Source organism: Bison bison, unplaced genomic scaffold, assembly GCF_000754665.1.
Source record: "Bison bison bison isolate TAMUID 2011002044 unplaced genomic scaffold, Bison_UMD1.0 scf7180017864322, whole genome shotgun sequence".
NCBI lineage: Eukaryota > Metazoa > Chordata > Mammalia > Artiodactyla > Bovidae > Bison > Bison bison.
In genome coordinates, this window is record NW_011494894.1 from 8,658,273 (window position 1) to 8,663,909 (window position 5,637).

At 40.8% G+C, this 5,637-nt stretch overlaps 1 pseudogene; it reads left to right on the forward strand.

Annotated features, from left to right (window-relative positions):
• The first annotated feature begins 4,745 nt into the window (after nt 1–4,745).
• Nucleotides 4,746–5,294, forward strand: LOC104998095 (annotated as a pseudogene).
• Nucleotides 5,295–5,637: the final 343 nt, after the last annotated feature.

A 5,637-nucleotide genomic window follows, 5' to 3' on the forward strand; every position in this document is an offset into this window, starting at 1 on the left:
TTCAGGAGGGAGGGGACATACATATACCTATGGCTGATTCATGTTGATATAGGGCAGAAACCACACAAAATTGTAAAGCAATTACCCTCAAATTAAAAACAAATAAATACATAAGCCTCTTAAATTTACTCAGTGTCCCCACTAGGGCCACTGTTTGGGTTGTTACTCAAATCTGTGTGCTCAATCTGCAATTCTTTGGTCACAAATAATCAAGCTTTTTGCTTCATTATTGCCTCTTAGATTTATTTAGGCTGATCCTCTTTTAGCCGTTTTTGCTGGCAACCAAAATTGTGGAAACGTGAGGCTTTTCTGGAATGGTGCTCTGGAGTTCATTTTCCAGCTTCTTGGGCACTGAGCAGCAAGGGCTGGAGCAGAGGCAGCCCCAACGTCAGGGTTCCAGCGCAGCTCCCAAGGTGCCCCAGAGGTGGACTCCTGGCTGGTCATTTCTGTGTTGTTTTGGAAGCTGTTTCAGGAGCCCCAGCCTAGAATCAGTTCCTTCAATCCTTCTACTAACTTTGCCATCACATTGCTCCTTTATAAAGTTCATTTCCAATCATTAAATTAAATCCTATTTAATATAAATAAAGCAATTTCTATTTCTTGCCCTGAATTCTGATGGATATATCTATTATTAGTATGTTATTAATATTAATATATTATAATAATTAATGTATTATAATATTGTCATAGACATATTATATATTGTATACATTAATAGATATTCTTTGTATATATTAATATATAATTTGTATATATTAAATAATATTAAAATAATAGCAGCTATTATACCAAATATATTGGCTTCCCAGGTGGCCCAGTGGTAAAGAATCTACCTGCCAGTGCAAGAGATGCAAGAGATGCTGCTTCCATCCCTGGGTGGAAAGATCCCCTGGAGGAGGAAATGGCAACCCATTCCAGTATTCTTGCCTGGAAAATTCCAAGGACTGAGGAGCCTAGAGGGCTACAGTCCATTGGGTCAAAAAGAGTCAGACACGACTCTCAATTATACCAAATGGGTGAACTCTGGGAGTTGGTGATGGACAAGGAGGCCTGGCGTGCTGCGATTCATGGGGTCACAAAGAGTCGGACATGACTGAGTGACTGAACTGGACTGAACTGAACTGAGGCTATACTGTAGGGCCAAATTTTTACAGATATTATCTAACTCCATCCTTGCAGCAAAATTACACAGTCTTTAAGGAAACCAATCAAGGTATGAACCTAGATCTTTTTGCCACCTAGATCATGTGCCTAACTACTATACTCTACTGTTCTTTCCCTTCTCCAGAGGAGTCTTGCACAATGAGGATGGCTACCATGTAGTGTAAGAAATGCTGGAAAGAACCGTGGGCCCAGGACTGTGGGAGCCCCGAAGAGAAAAGGTCTAATTCTCTCCAGACCTTAGAAGTTCAAGATGGTGTCTGCTTTCCACCTTAGCAGGGGATCATGACCTCTGGCTTCCTAATTACGTTGGGGAACCTGGCCTCAAAGATCTAGTGGCCTGTTTCTCATGTCTGCAAAGGCAACTGTCTAGTCTTTCATCCGGGTGAGTCATCGAAGGCCCTGGGATATTCAAATTCCTTTGTGGGACTGGTTCCAGCTGGCAGCTGGTGAAGCTCCTGAGCAGAGGGTTTGGTCAGCCGGGGCAGATGTGTGCCCTGGGGCAGATGTGCGCACTCATCTTCAGGGTGTCTTTCTCCCTGTTTCTCACAAGATTTCTCTGTAGCAACACTTTCTTGCTGGGATTACCTCAGGATCAGAGACCTTGCCGTATTCAGGTCTGTACCTCTGGCATTGAGCACGCTGCAGATACTTACAGAATGAAGGAAGGAAGGAAGAAACCCCAGCTTGCTGCTAAGCCAGGCTACCTGGAGAGCTGGAGCCTTTGCACTCTCTTCTCAGCTCTTTTCCACTCCTGCTTCTGGCTGCTATGGTTCACTCACATGCCTGGCCTTGTATGGACTGCCCTACTCTCATCCTCTTCCCAGTATCTGAAAAGCTGGTGTTTGCTTTTACTTGGTGCTTCTCTCTTAATGTCAATCTTCATTAGATAGAAGCTGCAGTAATTTTCCTTTGCTCCAATTTAGAAGTTTAGGCTACAGTCCATGGGGTCGCGAAGGGTTGGGCACGACTGAGCGACTTCACTTTCACTTTTCATTTTCATGCATTGGAGAAGGAAATGGCAAGCCACTCCAATATTCTTGCCTGGAGAATCCCAGGGACGGAGGAACCTGGTAGGTTGACGTCTATGGGGTCGCACAGAGTCAGATACGACTGATGTGACTTAGCAGCAGCAGCAGCATGCAAAAATTTAGGACTTCGAATGTGTGTCTGAAAGGTCTCTTGATCCAGAAACAAATAAGATCTTTTTTCAGCTGAAGGACTGGTGAAAGTTTCTACCTCTAAGTGGAAGTTTCAGCCTTGTAGCCAGTTATAGCCGACCTTCCCTCTTTGAAGGTCTGGAGACCCTAGGGATATACAAATCTTTGCATCTGAATGTTTCACAATAGGTTTTTTTTTTTTTTTTTTTTTTTCAATTAAAAAACAAAAGCTCCCACTGATCAAGATATGCAGAGCAGGTCATTGTCCTTGTTTCAAAAGTGTAGCTTTTGAAGACAGAGCCACAGAGCTTTAAGTGGCTGAGACAATCCATGATTCTCCATTGGTACATTTTCCAGCTTTTTTTGGAACTCTTTCCCAGAGTTACTGGAACACAGGGCACGGATACTCTTTTTGCTCTTTCCTTGTTTACCTCAAACGTGATTCAGGAGTCCCTGTTTGCCCAGGTGGACACAGCAGCAGGAGGTACAAGACCAACCTGCAGCATCAGCCCTGGAAGGAATGGAAGCTGAGTTCCATTGAGTGAATGGGGGCCAGACATAGGGAGCCTGACTTTCTGGCTTTTGCCTCCCTCGTTTCCAGGATTCACTACTATCCCTCAATTTCCAGGTTATGGGTCTCATAAAATGTTGTAAATTGGATGATCAGCAGCCTAATTCTGGAACACATTTTCTAATTTCTAGCCCATGGTTAATTTGCTCCTCTGTCTCCACATTTAGCCAACACCCATGACCACACCCTCAGAGAAGCCCTGGGCAGAGATGCAGGGAACTGTGGGAGATTCTGGTCTCAGGACAATTTTCGAGTCTTGCAAGAGAGACAAAGACCACCACAGATGCACACTTCAAATAGTCTTGGGTCACAAGGACCTAAAACACCATAGTATTTTATAGGTATAATAAAAAGGGGACTAAGAAATTATGTACCTTCTACATCATTTTCAGAAAGTTTTAAAAATTTACTAGTCATATATGAGATGGAAGAAGAGCTGGAGATAGGAACAATCTCTCATTTCCTTGCTGTATCATCTTCCTCTCCATTATCTGGAAAATTGAAGCAGATAATGGAGTGTGTATGAATGATGAGAGTGTCTGACGGAATGAGATAGCATCTACTTGGTTATCGATATTGGACTTGAGATGCTAAAGAAAACTGAAAGGAGTAGCAATACTATTTGCGGATATCCTATTTAATCACTTATTCATCCATTCAATAACTTGATTATCAAACAAGTATGACCCATAAGGTAATGGTCAAGGTATTGGGAATAAAGAAGTACACAAAATAAACAAAATTCCTTTATTGGACCTGCTTACAATCCATATCAGAAGATAAATGACAAAAATATATATATATATATAATATAGTTTATGCTAGATGTTACTGAATAATAAAGAGAAAAAAAAGTGGGAAAAATACAGGAAGTGCCTGGGTAAAATTGGGAATATTTTTATTTCATTTTGAGCCATCTTTCATCTGTGAAAGATGATCTCTATGAATCACAAGCACTTGGGGTAAAAGAGGCAAAGACGTAAGGATGAATAAATTGTATGAGTTAGTCCTGATGGTGTCAGAGATGGGGTAGTGTTTTGGCCAGGAGCATCAGAGCCCAGGGCTGTTTTACTCTTGCTGACCTAAGGCCAGAGGGTGGAGAACACCCATCTCCAGGGACCCAGATCACTCTGAGAATGAGTAAAATTGCGTGACCTCCTCTCACTTATTCAGTTCAAATTCCTGCTAACTATGAATGTGAAGATGTTAGCATTTTTTAAGTGGAAATAAGTCTTGAATCTACATTCTCACCATGCTTGATACTAAGCAAGCCACTGCATGAGTTATATACCTGGTAAACATGTCTGCATGAAGATGGTAGCTCTCCAGAAGGTATAAACTGTTTGGACACATTTCAGACCATGCTCTAAAGATAATTTTTGGCAGCTTTGTTTGGGCCACATCTAAGTTTAATTAAACTTACAGAAGCAATCATTTTGCAATATATGTATGAGAGGTCATTATGTGGTAAACCTTAAACCTATACAAAGCTGTGTTAATTATATCGCCATTAAATTGAAAAAAATAAAAAATAACAGACAATTAAGAAAACAAAAAACAGATCTGAGGAAATAGCTGCCTGTATGGAGATGGCACAGCAGCAGGTCATTTGGCCTCCTTAAGCTGAGAGCAGTGGGACATACAGACCACCTATCCTGGATCTGAGGGTGGAAGTCAGAGTATTTTCATGCACAGCAATGGAAGTTAAACTGAAGTTGCAAAGCCATGAGAGCAAAGGTGTGTTTTTGTTGCTGTTATTGTTGTTTGCATATTTTTTCCTTTCTCAGTACTTCATTGTTTACAAATACTTCAGGGTTTAAAAAATAAAACAAGCAGCGGGAGACTCTGGAGCGATGTCTCACACCATCTTGCTGGTGCAGCCTACCAAGAGGCCAGAAGGCAGAACTTACGCTGACTATGAATCTGTGAATGAGTGTATGGAAGGTGTTTGTAAAATGGATGAAGAACATCTGAAGAGAATGAATCCCAACAGCCCCTCTATCACATACGATATCAGTCAGTTGTTTGATTTTATCGATGACCTGGCAGACCTCAGCTGCCTTGTTTACTGAGCTGATAGCCAGATATACCAACCTTATAACAAAGATTGGATTAAAGAGAAGATCTATGTGCTCCTTCATCGACAGGCCCAACAGGCTGGGAAATAGTTGAGTTTGCAAGCATTAGGGGGACGGGGTGGGCTTGGAACACAGGTGTGTGCAGTGTGCTGTAGTGGAAGTTTTGTATTACAGTTATCCTGTTTCCATTTTGGTATACCCTAGCCAGAATTGAATGTATTAGATAAAATGTGATAATCTTGTTCAATCTGAAAACCCCTTTGCCTCCGTTTTTTTTACTTAAACATTTTTATGATGATTTAGATGGAAGTTGGTTTTTGTCAGTTAATGTTGGTTCCAGTCCCTCAAACTGTTCATACCTGCTTTATAACATCCACTGTACTAATCCTTCTTCAAGTTGGGGTGGGGAGTGGAGGCACAGTTTAGTTACGTCCTCAAGATAAAGTCTTGGTGAAAAACAAATTAATGTTCTTTAGTTATAAAAAAATAAAAAATAAAACAATATGCCCTGATTCACAAGACTAATTTTTGGATATCCTCAAGCTCTTTTGCTTAAAAAGATATACAGTCTATATGTACATTATACTTTAAAGTAAAAAACTTTGGAACAGAAGAAAATAAATAATAAACCAAGTTTACAAATATAAAAATAAAGAAATTACACAGT